The sequence below is a fragment of the Euphorbia lathyris genome, chromosome 5 (assembly GCF_963576675.1).
Source record: "Euphorbia lathyris chromosome 5, ddEupLath1.1, whole genome shotgun sequence".
NCBI classification, from domain to species: domain Eukaryota; kingdom Viridiplantae; phylum Streptophyta; class Magnoliopsida; order Malpighiales; family Euphorbiaceae; genus Euphorbia; species Euphorbia lathyris.
Genome location: NC_088914.1, coordinates 86605922 through 86620728, shown reverse-complemented (window position 1 = coordinate 86620728; position 14807 = coordinate 86605922). Strand labels below are relative to the sequence as shown.

General features: G+C 34.9%; 2 long non-coding RNA genes across 11 annotated transcripts; one reads left to right on the top strand and one right to left on the bottom strand.

Moving 5' to 3' along the window:
- Nucleotides 1–1608: 1608 nt before the first annotated feature.
- Nucleotides 1609–11129, bottom strand: LOC136228620 (uncharacterized). 2 transcript variants are annotated; one of them, XR_010688769.1, is made up of 3 exons: nucleotides 10793–11129; nucleotides 10572–10701; nucleotides 1609–1725 (listed from the first exon to the last, which is right to left on the bottom strand). It is a non-coding gene; the product is annotated as an uncharacterized lncRNA (long non-coding RNA). The 2 variants fall into 2 exon arrangements; XR_010688768.1 differs by lacking the exon at nucleotides 1609–1725 and adding an exon at nucleotides 3878–3992.
- On the top strand, nucleotides 4956–9298 carry LOC136228573 (uncharacterized). 9 transcript variants are annotated; one of them, XR_010688747.1, is made up of 6 exons: nucleotides 4956–5267; nucleotides 6041–6099; nucleotides 6191–6281; nucleotides 6474–6954; nucleotides 7359–7467; nucleotides 9183–9298. It is a non-coding gene; the product is annotated as an uncharacterized lncRNA (long non-coding RNA). The 9 variants fall into 9 exon arrangements; XR_010688746.1 differs by adding an exon at nucleotides 7060–7176 and having other exon boundaries at nucleotides 6041–6281; XR_010688751.1 differs by adding an exon at nucleotides 7060–7176 and having other exon boundaries at nucleotides 6041–6281; nucleotides 7351–7467.
- Nucleotides 11130–14807: the final 3678 nt, after the last annotated feature.

The window sequence follows — 14807 nt, the reverse complement described above, 5'->3', positions numbered from 1 at the left end:
CCTATTTCTTCCTTTCAAAACCATCAACCTTCCAAACTAATTCGGAATTTTACCAGGAATTCATTAGGAATCAAGAAATTCCTTTTGGGGCTCTGATACCATGTACAGAAATAGAAGGATGAATGAAAGAAAGAGAATGAGGAAGAAAAATCTGTATTAAATTTCTGAATATTGTTTATAACAACCTATTGAATCCAGTGTATTAGCTCTCTTATTTATACAAGAAGATAAACTGATTAACCATCTAACAAACTATCTAACAACTTGATAAGTGGGCTGGAGTTTATAATCCAGTGTTACAGATTCACTGTAAATTCTCTACAATATTACACCTTACCATTTTGACATTTTTAAGATAGGATTTGATGCTTTCAATACATTACACATCAAATTACCAACATTTATGGGATCACAAATATTATATATCAATTTTAGGGATTCTTCTAAAGGCTCAATAACTTGAATCCTTGCAAAATCACACGAATAGCTAATCCGAACTCAATTCATCAAAATAACGAAAGAAAAAAACATTTAAAAGATATATAACAAAATTAGTGAAGACAAAATAATAAACATTGGTATATTATACTCCATATGTGATTATATATAGGCTAGCAAGGAATGATCAATAACATTCAAAACTCATCCATTGTAAAGCGAAGATAAAAATTTCCTTTATTTAATTTTTCCGGACAAAAATATGTAGAATTCTAACAAATAATATTGTGAAAAACCAAACTGTGCACAACTTAAAATCAAGTTAATAATAGCTGCCAATATTTTATATCAATGCATTCATTATATGCATTATACTTTCTGCATTCAGATAAAAAGAAGCTAAAGTATTACGAGCCCAAGTGAGAAAATCAAATGAAATATGATACTAATGATGGAAGGAAAAAAAAATTCAATAAAGAGAAAAATAATATATCTTTCTAAAATAATATTAATAGCAAACTTAAGTAAACAAACCTGTAAATCTTTTAATTTTGTTCCAGTGACAATTTAAACCAAAAGCTATGCAGCTCCAAGCCCATATCTTTAACTAAATAAATAAAAAGGAAAAAAAATCATTAGGAATCAGTAAAAAACCGAAAACAAGTTGTGAGATGACAGATATGGATTGTTGCCCAAATCCAAAAATCCCATTAACTGCTCTATCATACTTTGTCAAATCTCCAATCTGTAATATGCTACATTCGCAAAATTCGCAAAATTCGACTTGTAAAAGTTCAAGATGATAAAAAGTGCTATCTATAATTTTCAGATTCTAGACTGCTGACAACTTACCCAAAAACAACTGGAGCCGAAGAATTGCTAGTCACACATCCACCCGAAACTGTATCAAGATGCAACAAATCTGCTACATAATATCTTGATGTAGCAGTGCCATCCCCATATTGGAATGTGTAACGACATTGAGTGGTTTGTGAAGCACAGAAAGTATCTACTAACTTAGAGAACCAAGAAGTATTACAGATTTTGATAATCAAAGAGGATAAATAAGTTCATAATGTTCACATACCTTAACCTCTAATCTCAATCCCATAAATCATGTCATCAATATGGTGAATATAGATTATCTCAGAAATGAAACAAAATTTAGAGATGAAATTAATATTATTTATTGCATAAATTAATGAACTTATGAAACTAACCAATCACCAATCCCAAATGATGAACCTCAAGCTCTCCACTTTCACATGATGTTTCTTATTTTGGCTTCTGCTAAAAGAGGAAACAAAAAATGGAACATAGTCAAAATCAATTAGTGTTGGTTCACTAATGATGAAAGCATCTACTCATTTTGAAATTGTCCACTTTCACATATTTTCTTTTGAACAATATAACACACAAAAAACGATTTCAACATCTAAGAATGGACAACAGCTTATTCAAACTTATAGATCTTAAACAATTAATCGTTGTACTTTCGATACTCACTGTAAAATATGATAGAAATAAAACTCCAATTAAAGAAAAATCAGAAAAAAATCATGTTAGTAAAATAATCCGAAAATCACAGCTGCAAAATTACCCGAAAATCACATATTTATATTCATAACAAAAGCTGGTCATATTATATGCAAATTGTATTGAGTGCAGTCAAGTAAACGTAATTGTCATTAGCCAAAGGAATTTGATAAATACAAAATCAGTCTATAGGATAGGTTTATAATATTTAGATTCACCAGAAAGAGAGAGGGACGGAGAGAAACCTAGGGCCTGTTTGGTTCAGCTGTTAGTTTACAGCTGTTGCAGTTAGCTGTTGCAGTTAGCTAGTAGCTGTTTGCAGTTAGCTAATTGGCAATTAGTGTTTGGTAAATTTATAAAGAGCTGTTGCTGTTAATATATGAAAAGACAAAAATACTCATATTATTTAACAATATAAAATAATAGTATAAATAAACATGTTGTACGAATATTGAAAAAAAATAAAGAGGGATGAAACTGAAAATTTCACTCATGGAATAGGATCCAACATTTTTTTAAAATTTATATTTGGAGAGGTGAGTGTATAAATTTGTTTGGGATAAAAAAAATAGAGAAAGAAATAGGCTGCGGTTTATAGAATGTAACCCCCGTCTCGGGTCACATTGAAAACACACAAAAAACCAAGCAATTATCATAATTGCATACAAACGGCAATATAATCAAATAAAGCCTCCTTATTTATTATTGCCTATCAAAAAAACAATATTCAAAAGGTTCAATAACCAATAAAACAATGTAATCGATCAATAAGAGTTCACTTAATCTAAACAAAGTAATCCGGTTCAACAATAACAATTTCTAATGAGAACGAGATGCTTGTGTTGGCCAGCCTGAATGTAGGGTAAACCTGAAAATCTAGCAAATAGGAGAACCTTTGAACCTAGCCTGAAAATTTCAACGTGGCAAGGGATGAGCTGCCTACTCAATAAGCATAATTACCTAAGTTTATATATATATATATATATATATATATATATATATATATATATATATATATAATTAATTAATTAATTTCATCCATCTTAACATTTAATAAATCAAACAATCAACCATCAATCAACACTACAAGAAAGTTGACTTTTTGTGGGGAAAAAATAGTGGGGAAATATGTTTCCCCACTAAAAACAATAAATTTGTGGGTATTTATAAATTCTCCACGAAATAATACATATTTGTGGGGAGTAGAATATTTCGCCACAAAATTTTATATATTTGTGGGGAGTAAAATATTTCGCCACAAAAATTTACATATTTGTGGGGAGCATAGAATTTCGCCACAAAGTTTAAAATATTTGTGGGGAAATTCATATTTCACCACTGAAAATATAATACATTAGTGGGGAAAATTGAAATTCCCCACAAAAATATAAAATGTTAGTGGGTAGTTTATAAATTCCCCATTATATTAATTAATATGTTTTTTAAGTGTTTACTCTATTACTATTATAAATTTAAACTAATTAGTAAATACTATTATTATATTAAAAATTATGTAGATAGAAAATTAAAAAATAAATATTTCACAGTAATTTTTTTTTGAAACTTATAATAATTAATTTTGTTATATATATATCATATTAATTTACAGAATTATTTACAATTTTAATTTTATTAATAAATTCAAGTTTTAAGAAATATTTAATATAATTTAATTAATTAATTAATTAACAATATAAATATATATATTTATATTGTTAATTAATTAATATGATTTTGGGTAGTCATGCCATGGGTCTTCATAGCCGCAACCTTATTAAAGCTATTAAGAGGCTTAGCCCCTCATTTGATATCCTTGAGTTCAGCCACATTTTCCGGGAGCAAAACCGTGTTGCAGATCACTTGGCAGCGGCAGGCCATGAGGGGGTGTTAGGTGTTTCTACCCTTACCGTTCCCCCTATCGCTCTTTCTCCTCTTCTCTTAGAGGATAGGATTGAGGTTAGCTTTCCTAGGCTAATCCCGGTGTAGTTGCTTGTTTTGCTTTGCTTTCCTTTCCTTTTCTACAAAAAAAAAAAAATAACAATATAAATATACTTTTAATAATATAATTTAATTTTTTTTGTGAATATCTACTTATTATTGTTTTTTATAAAAATATATATATATATATATTTTCTTCCCATAAATATTTCCTTTTTTTGGCTTTTTTAACAAACAAACAAAAACAATGGGTACCATTTGACTATAATGTCGGGATTTTTTTTTATTTTACTTGATAATTAACTACGGAAACTATACCATGCGATGCATTTAATAAAAAAATAGAAAAAATATACTTAATTTTATAGTTAAAAACAATATTAATGAAAAAATAACTAAACCATATTTAACAATTACACAATGCTAGTTCTTTTACCATTTTTAGCATGTTTTAAAAATAAAATATAATTTAATGTTTAGTGTAATATAAAAATATAAAAATAAAATTTCATAAAAAAAAAAATAATTTAATATTTACAACCCAAATATTAAAATAGGGAAGATGTTGAAATTGAAAACTCTATTTCCCCTTTTCCCACCCCTCCTTTTGGTCCTGTTTGGGAATTAGCTGTTAGCTGTTAGCTGATTACATTAGTTGATTTGACTAGCTGATTTGATTAGCTGTTTGTTAGACCTGTTTGGTAAAAATTAGCTGATTGATAATAGCGGTTTGTGCAAAAAGACAAATAAGGGCATTAATTTTGGCGCAGGATAAGAGAGAGTCTATTTATTGGGGTCAAAAAAGTCCATTAATTTTAATATCCCAAAACGCTAATTGAAAAAGCTCCTAAAATGAGCTTTTTCAAAATTAGCGTTTTCATCCCAAAACGCTCTTCCAAACCTCTCTCCACCAAACACTCCAATCAGCAGTTTCAGTGGTCAAACCGCTAAAGTTGGTCAAAAACGCTCTTTTTATCCCAAAACGCTATTTGCCAAACAGCCTTTATCCCGCTTGTTTTCCAATTTTCCCATTTTCGTTTCCCGCTCCCCTTTCTACCTCCCCCCTTTCTACTTGCCCTATTCTCCATCTTTCAATTAGGCCAACAAAAATCCCAAATTCTCCATTCACATTCTCTTCTCAGATAACCCATCTGCCTCGACTGCACTATAGTCACCAGCACTTCGGTTCATCGGCTCCCTCCTTCTTGTTGGCTTGCCCTCGCTTTCTTTCCTTTTGAGGCTTCCCGCAACGCAATCACAGCTGTAGTCCCTCGTCGATCTTTATTGAAGCCATTAGCCATTTGAAGCTCGATCCCTCATCTCTCCTTTAAGATAGCCGAGTCAATTTCATTCATGTAAGTATGAACCCTAATTTTATGGAATTGAGACTTCAAATGAGATTTTGACATGAAATATGGAATTCTGGGTGATTCGAGTAAACATATATCTAAGAAACAATTGATGTTACCTTGATTTGTGTCTTTATGTACTTTATAGTCTAACTCGAACCCAGTAAATTGTTGCATTAACCCAACTCTTCTCACGTGATTTAACAAACTGTCCTAGTTGTTTCTTATTTCTTCTATTGAGATGCCATTTGATCCAATTGTAAATGTAATTCTAGGCTATAACTACTTTATTACATGATCAACGTGCATATTGCTAATATTCTAAATATTTGCTTTTGTCCCTTTATGACACTTTGAACCAAAAAATTAGATTCAAATTACTTCACATGCATCAGAGCTATGCTCTCTAGCATAGCTTTGATCCATGTGAAGTAATTTGAATCTAATTGCATATACAAAGAAGTAAAAGATATTTAAGTTTTTAGTATACAACTTATGGAGTTAAAAAATCCTTTCTAAGATACTCCACCAACTATTTATAAAAATTCCATCTGATTCTACTTGTCAAGTTTTCATTTTATTTCATCAATTTGATGTGTTGTAGTTAGGAAGTTCCAAGAATTGCATTTATATGATCAATTTGATGCATTTAAAGGTTCAAAATGGTTATTTGGTATTGTCTTTTACTTTTAAAGTTTCTACATGGTAATCAGATGTCACGTAGATAAACTTGAGTGATTTATTAGTTGGCTGACATCAATTTTGTTTGATGGCAACAGATGGTGCTCAAAGTTTTGCAAGGAGGGACAGCATCTTGAGAATTTTCATTGAACAATAAGTAAGATACTGCATACTTTATATGGGGAGAAAGTTCTTATGTGTTATCTATTGTCTCCTAAATAAGTCTAAAGCCGAGTTGTCTACTTTAGATCGGAAGAGGATAATCGATGCTGGCAGTATTTTACTGCAGTTGCCACTACCTGATTTGCGCAGTCTGTGCAGCCTTCTTGGTCGTGAAGGGTACTATTCAGACTACTTATATCTGAATATTCTGTCTTGTTTTTCTTTTATAACTTGTGATGATGAGCAATGCACCGGTCATCTGTTTCTGTATCTTCTCTTTTCCTGCCCTGTTTTCTCCAGTTCTGTTTTTGTTGTTACAATGCAATGTAGGTGACAGTGAGATCTAATATTTTATGTTAACTGATTTAGGCAGTCTGATAAAGTTTATATGCTAGCTGGAGAAGTGCTGAAGCAGTTGGCTTCAGTGGCAACATCACACTGGAAGTTTGTTACATCTGAACTTTCAGTATTAGCTCATAGTTTAAGCAATTCAGTTGTTAGTGAACTTGTCACCCTGAGTAATACACATGTTGGGTCTCAGTTCTGGATCCATGGCTGGTGCTGCTAGTCTTTGAGTGCTACAGGCACTCAGCTCACTTACCTCTTCTAGTGTTGATGAGAATGTGGCGCTGGAAGGTGATGAAGAACAAGAGGAGCAAATCACCATGTGGAACTTAATTGTTGCACTTGAGCCAATTGACATTAACGACAATGAAACAAGAAGAGAGAAATTGGGCAAATACAGAATTTCGGAGTTGGAACAACAGTCCGTTGGCTATGGATTGGGCAAACATAGAATTTCAGAGTTAGAACAAGGAACAAGGAAACGATGGAGTTAAATGTGGATCTGGTAAGATCTTTACAGCATTTGGATTCTCTTTCCACAAAATGCTGCTCTCAAAACCCTTATTTCTTGTATTTATTTCTTTCCTAATATTGAAATTATCAAGTTCAGGTGAAACATAATCATCTTCTGAATGCAAAGAAAAAGAAATAGAAATTGTTACGAGTACAACGCTCAATTGTGTCGAGGTCCCCCAAAAAGTGAGAGGGCAATGACTGCTGCTAGAAAGTACATGCCTAAAAATCCTTCTTTTGTGGTTATGTTATCTCGATATAATTTTCATAATACCAAACTGATAAGCCTTTATAGGAGATGTCAATGAATGAAGCCTTTCAGTTTTTCCATTGAAATAAGATATAGTTGTAGTTCATCCTACATTATATTGCATTAACTGCTGATTAGTTTTTCAGGTATCTAAATGAAGCTTGTAGGCATATGAAGGCTAAGGCTAAGCTAAAGATTCGACAGGCGAAAACATCAAGTTGCTGATGGAAAGGAGCTTCCTTTTCACTGCATAAGGTTTCGTTCTTTATTTCTTAAATTCCATTAGAAATTGAATTGAGTTCCTCCAAAATATAGCAAAATGAATGTTTCCAACAAGGAATAGTTCTAGAAATTACAATTAATTTGCATATGAAAAATGGGGGAAATTTACACCATTGCCTGTTAACTTTGGTTTTACTTTCTTTACGACTATTTATTTCAAAATTCTTGAACTTTTGAGGTTTCAAGTTATTTAGGTGTTGGTTGGTTATGAGAGGTGGATGTTTATAGAGAATATCTGAAAATGTCTATTAGAATATACAACTTACAATTTCTAGATTATGTTTCTTTTTTATTATTAGTTGTTTGAAGGAGGAATGCTAGGAGTATGCAATCAAATGGGTGTTTCTGTTTGAATATGTCTGCTATTTCATTGTTGTTACAATTGTTTTTGTCTGCTTTTTGCTGTTGTTTGGATTGCTGCTATAGTTAAAGGATGTCCAACCTGTATCCATTTGGTGAGAACTTCATGCCGTGTTCTGTAGGATGTCAAACTTGATCTTCAGATCCATTTGGTGAGAAATTTTCACCATGGTTATCAATAACATTTCAGTATCTTTCTTGTTGATTTAACAACAAAATCTTCATTGTTATGTTCTTCATTTTTCCATGTCAACATGGTCAATGATTATTCAATGAGATAAGGTGCAAAAATGCCCCTAACGTTTACACCTAGGAGCAATTTTACCCCTAATGCCTTAAATGGTGCAATTTTACCCTTGACGTAGGTAACAAAGAGCAATTTTGCCCCTAATGTGTTGATAAGTTGAGTCAATTGGAGAAATTATTCATTAAATTATCTTCTCGGTAAAATTGCTCTTGGCTGTCAACATTAAGAGTAAAATTGCACCATTTTAAACATTAAGGGTAAATTGCTCCTACCCGTAAAGGTTAGATGCATTTTTGCACCTTATCCCATTGTTCAATATAAATGGCCTCATACAAGTGCTTTTCAAGTTATGTGAGTTAGAACTGCAAAATAATTTCTCCGTTGAATTTAATAGTTAAAAAAATAAAAGGTACAATCCTACAAATAAAGAAAAATCTATACAATTTCTACTCTTCCATTTCCATATTTGGTGATTCAAGTGGTTGTCTCTGTTTGAAAATTCTGCTATTTCGATTGCTATTATAATTGTTTTGTTCTGCCTTTTGTTGCTATTTGGATTGATCTTATAGGTAACAGATGTCCAAACTGGATCCATTTAGTGAGAACTATATGCTGTGTTTTGTAGGATGTTCAAACTGGATCCAAATTGGGAGGGTATTTTCTAGTACATTTGATATTGATGTCTTGTTGACATATGAAAATTGGCTTATATTTGAAATAACTCTTAACTCAGTATTGAAAATATTTAGTTTATGAAGTTTTGGATATTGGACATTTTTCCTTCATGTGATTGATTTCATTACATACCTGTTTCCTTTTTACAATAAAGTCTTATTTCATGTTTTCAGAAATAAGGCAAACATTATAGGATAAACACTATATGAACACAATGTATATTGGTCCGTTGTTTTCTCTTTTCTAAAGTTAAATATTCATTTGAGTTTCAATACATTAAGTTTTATTTATTATCAAACTATTGCATTCCCTGCAATTATTTGTAGGTTTAATCACAACCAAATGTACCTTTAAAGCTGATAAGATTATAATTAATTTTCTTTTATTTTTCTTTCACTTTTAATAGGTGAATGAAGACAAGAAGAAAATGAAATCGTGATCATGTATAGTTGAACGATGTTATTAAATTGCTGGAACCTCACTATTTTTTTTGTCCATTTTGTAAAGCTGTATTCAATTTTTGTAACTAATATAATTTTATTATTAATGATATATAATTATTAGTTTTAGTTTCTATATTAATTTTTTTTGACAATTTATTTAAATTATTTACATTCTTAATATATACAATATTTAGTAATACATATCTAAATAAATCAAATAATAATAAAAGTAAAAATGGTAATGGGGATATTTGTTTTTGTAAGTGATTTTATTTTTCTCATATAAAGTTAGAATTGTGGGGTATTCATATTTCCCCACAGATAAGTAGCAATATTAGTGGGGAAATCTTTCCCACAAAAAACATTATTATTTGTGGCGAAATGCAAATCTCCACAGAACAATATGATAATTAGTGGAGAATTTTTCCCCATAAAAAGTTGGTCTAGTGTGGCGGACCGGAATCGCCATAGAAAATAATGTCTTTTTTGTGACGAATTTAAATTTCGCCACAATTTTGTCTCTACTGTGACAAACGAAATTTTCGCCAAAATTATCTTTAACGTCGGTCTAACAGTGGCGATCATGTGGCGAAATTTTTTTCGCCACAAAATGCCTTTAGTGGCGAAATTTGGACTTTCTGTGGGGAAAAATTTCCCCACAAAAAAACTGTTTTCTTGTAGTGCAATCAAGAACAAATATAAACATATCATCTCGTATGTGACTCGATTTACTTCAAACAACAAAATTATAATTTATTATCTTTATTTTTAAGGGCCCAACTGACCTAAGTGAAATATACTCAATGGTCTCATGGTTAACAATATTCCAACGTACGTATCTTTTTTATGATTTCTTTTTCTTTTTTTTAATAATACGGTACTGCTATCGCCCCCAGTTTCAAGACACAGTACAAACTCAATTAGAGTAAAATAACATCACAGTATCAACAAACCTCCAGACCATTGAATATACTCACCCAAGCTAGTTATTTATGTTTTGTTCTAACTCAAACATAATCCAATACAATTTCATACTTGATAATTCATGATCTTTTGAACTCATATGGCATTCCCATTCTATCATGGTATAATTTCACAGCTAATACCTCAATAGGTAAATACGTGAACAAAAATGATTTCAGGAAAAACAAATCCTTATATCAATAAATTCAATCATACCGAGAACATTTGAATCCACATCTTAAATCACCATATATATAAATCAAGTATCAATGATAATCAAATACTCAACATTCATTCAAGATACATTTAATTATTCTATGACAAAATATCAATAGACACTCACATAAATATATATAGACATATATATAAATATAAGCAATTAAGTTTACCTTTCGTCCCAAAATGCTAATTAATTTGTTCAGGTTCTAACTGACCCATTACTGGCTCCCCGGAGTTTTGCCGTAGCGCGGTGCTCGGTCGCCGGAAGTTCGCCGGAGATACCGGAATCGCGAACGGAGGCTATTACGAGATAGACAACGATTAGGAGAGTTCAAAAGTACATCCCTTTCATAATTAAAATCGCCTAAAAGGTTGGGATCTAACAATTTACCGGTGAGAAATACCCGCTCCGGTCACCATACTTTTTGCTCAGAAAAATATTAATAGTGGTCTCAAAACGTTTCTCGTGAAATAAGAAATTTAATGGTGTGATTTTCATATCAAGAGATGACCGGAATAAAGAGTTACGGAGAAAAATAGAATAAAAGAAAATAAGAAAATAATGAAAATAGGATAGTGCAGGTCTCTTTCTTCTTTTCAAAATCGTTTTGCTCCCCTCTGTAACTAATAATAATACTAAATAATAATAATAATAAAATAAATAAATAATTAATGTTAGCAGATAACTAACATCTATTTTTTAGTAGGATAACTAACATCTTATTAATAATAATAATAATAATTAATAAATATATAAATAAATGTTAATCGGATATACATAATAAAATTATAATGTTATTTTATATTACTGTAACTATAATTTATATTATAAATTTGATAACTTGCTGGATCCGCTTTGATATCCTTTGCCGGAGTTACTTGCAAAACAAAACCGGAGACAGGATCTCCGGGAAAACTCTCCGACGATCAAGTCAGTTTTTGTAAGAATGAGTCTATAATTTAGCAATAGCTTTGTGGAAAAAAATGTGAACGTACCTCCTCCCTTATTCTTAGGGCATTTTATAGGTGTTTTTTGAGTAACCGCCGAGGGCGGTTACTCCTTAGTGGGCCACGTTCTGAGGGCGGTTACCCCTTTTTAGGTCATGTCCCTTTCGTGGTTTTCATGGCAACGAACGTGGTTCTGAGTGGGAGTCTTGGCGCTCCGTTTAGGAATTCGGGGCGGTTTACTCGCTGCGCCCGCTTCCTTCATTCGGGTCCCGTCCGATCTTAGCCCATGGGGCTTTAATATGGGCTGGGCTTGCGAAATGAATATAACCCGTTTTGGGCTTCGCGGGTTATCACATGCCTCCCCCTTGGTCTAGTAAGAGCCCTTTTAGGGTCTTTTTATAGGGGACGCTTCGTCTTTGTCCGATTATTTCAAAGTTTTGAACTTGTGCATTTCCCCTCTTTCGTTTTCTCCGGCGTCGACCTTTTAATTCCGTTACTTCTTTTCCGGCGTTGACCTCTTAATCCCGTCACTTCACTGTGTTGTCTTTTTCATGTAAGTTTTTCTTTTCACATTTGTTCCATGTTCAGCTTTTTGCTTCTGTTTTCCTTTTATCGATCATGTCAGACCTCGACTTCGCGCCGTTTGACGACGATTATGTCCGCGAGGTCTCTAACGAGGTCGAAGAGATGGTTGAGGAAGCTTCGACCAGCTCTCCTGGGTGTAATTCTCATCCCGCCGACTTCCTTCATCTGGCGAATACAACCGACGAGGGTTTAGGTTTTGACCCCAAAAAGTTGATTCCGCCACCTGTCCCAACCCCTCGTTTGTTACCAAAGAAGGACAGGTCGGGAAGTCTGGTTTGTCAAGAGACAATCGATGATTTGCGGGAGCATTATCCCTGGCTCCGAGGTCTCGAGATTATCATTCCTGGGGAGGATAGGGGACCGGGCGATTACCCAAAGGGGTACTTCACTATTTTCGTGGCCCAGATTATCTGCGGCTTCACTTATCCGCTGGCGGATGAGATTGCTTCCGTCCTAGGCGGTTACGGAATCGCGCCCGGGCAATTGCATCCTAACGGCTGGGCCGATTTGACTCTGGACAAATTCTTGGCGGATTGTTTGGAGGTTCCCTTTTCGCCCAAAATCTTCTCCAAGCTCCACCATTTCAAAAGCTCGGCGGGGTATTTCACTTTCATCCGCCAGAGCGGATACTATGGTTTTGACGAGAAGCTGAACAAGATCCGCGAGTGGGATCGATCTTACTTTTTCATCAAGTTTAATGAGGAGAACCTGAACTTCCTTCGTTGCTGGAGCCGACCCAACGTAAAGAGTTTGAACTTCGGGTATCCCAGCCAGGAAGAATCCGCCGTTATCAAGTTCCTGAAGAGCACTCCACCTTTTGTATGGACATACGATCAGGCCTTTCATATGCTAAGGAGCCGAGTAGCGATTGCATACCGCGAGGGGGATCGTGTTGTCTATATTCCTTATCGCGTTTTTGTGCAAGGTACTTTTTATTTCCAAGTTGATGGTTTCTTTTAACCCTTTGCAGGGGTGATCCTTTATCTCAAATCGCTGCAGATCGGGAGGCCAAAGCCCTGGCGAGAAGAAAGAAGCGGATGACGGAAACCGCTTCCATTGTAGGGGCGGATCCTTCTGGAGGGACGATTCCTTCTATTGGGGCGGATTCCCCGGTTAGGGCTTCCGCTTCACAAGGTCCCGCTTCTGCCTCTGAGGATCTTCCTTTAACCAGGAAGCGGAAGATAAGTGCGGATACAGAGTCTTCTCGTTCTAAAAAGAAGAACACTTCTGTGTCCCTTACTGTTGGCGGCGCACCTGTATCCGCCTCATCTAAAGGAAAGAGCATTACCCCCATTCACGAGGTATCTTGATCTACTCCCTCTCGTATTGCTACTTTTTCCTCATGAGCTATCTGCCATTCTCTTGATATTTTTCTTTATGCTTTTGCAGCCAATCCCCGATATTAGCGGATGGTGGACTAGGACTTTCGGCCTGGCCGTGAATTTCTCTTGCAAGGATATTGTATCTTCCATATGCAATGTCCTCGGGCGACTTCCCTCTGCCTCCAGTGTGCGCGAGCAAGTATCGCTCCCTACTGCTGTGGAAGGGATCGAGAAGCGTTCTGTAGAAGTATATTATTGCTTTGTCCTTTCGCTTTCAAATATCTTGTGTTCATTGTAACCACATATTTCTATTCGCCCATTTTTATTTGTGAGACATGTTATATGCAGATTATCAATTTCGCTGAGGGCATTCTCCGAAGGGACGCAGAGCGAGCCAAGGAGTTGGAAAGTCTTGGTACGGAATTGGCGACTCAGAAGTCGCTTTATGATGATGTCCAAGGGAAGGTGAAGGTCCTAGAGGGCACCTGTCAGAAGGCCGTGGGCGAGAAGGAGGAGGCCCTTAAATCCCTTCAGGCCAAGTCCGATGACCTGCAAAAAGCCCTCGACGACCTAGCTGCTTTCAAGGAGGCCCAAAAGAAGAGGGTTGAGGAGATTTTGGCTGAAGATGGCGCCCGCATCTACTGGTATGGGGAGCGGATTCATGCGGCTTATGAGCACGGGCATCAGGGTCTAGTACTTAACCGCCCCAAAGTTCCCATCCCTGAAAAGGATTTAACTGGGGAGTGGGATAAGCTGGAAGCCGAGGATGCTGATATGGATGAGGTACTCTTCTTAGATTGGAAGAGTCTTCAGGATCCTCCGATTGGCTGCGAGATCCCTATTCAGCCCGCGGAAGGAGAGGCACCCCAAGCCGTTTCTCAGCCTGTGCAAGAGGTACCTCTCGCCGAAGAGGTTACTGAAGCGATTACCGATTCAAGGGTTGAGGATTCGCTTGAAGTAGATCCTCCTATCGGAGGAGATGAGGGAGTCGCCGCAGTCCAGGAGGGCATTAGGGGCGAAGGAGAGGAAGCTGTAGCATAGCTTGACTTATATTTGGACTTTTGTATGTAAAAGCCATGTAACAAACCGTTCTGATATATATATTTTCTTTCGGTTGTTGCTTTTCATATGTGTGTGATTGTCACTTTTTTGCCCTTTATATGTGCCCTTTGTCTTTTTGCCGACTCCATATTTGTGTTTCTTCATAGCTAGGGTGGCCAGACCCTTTTTGCAATTTTGAGTACTCGTTTATTCGCTTAATTTTATGCCTTAACTTATAATTCTTCTTTCGAAAATAGTCATAAGTTTTGATCATAAGGTTTTGCGAGTGATGCGTAATCATGCATCCGCCTTTCTTTAACAGGCAACACATTTATGTGTTTTTGATTTTAACCCTAAGGTTTTTTGCGAGTGATGCGTAATCATGCATCCGCCTTTCTTTAAGAGGCAACACATTTATGTGTTTTTGTAAAGAATCCGCATTTTGTTGTAACATACTGAGTGAATGTAATAGCTTTTATTGATGACGAGAAAAAGTTTATTACATATGTA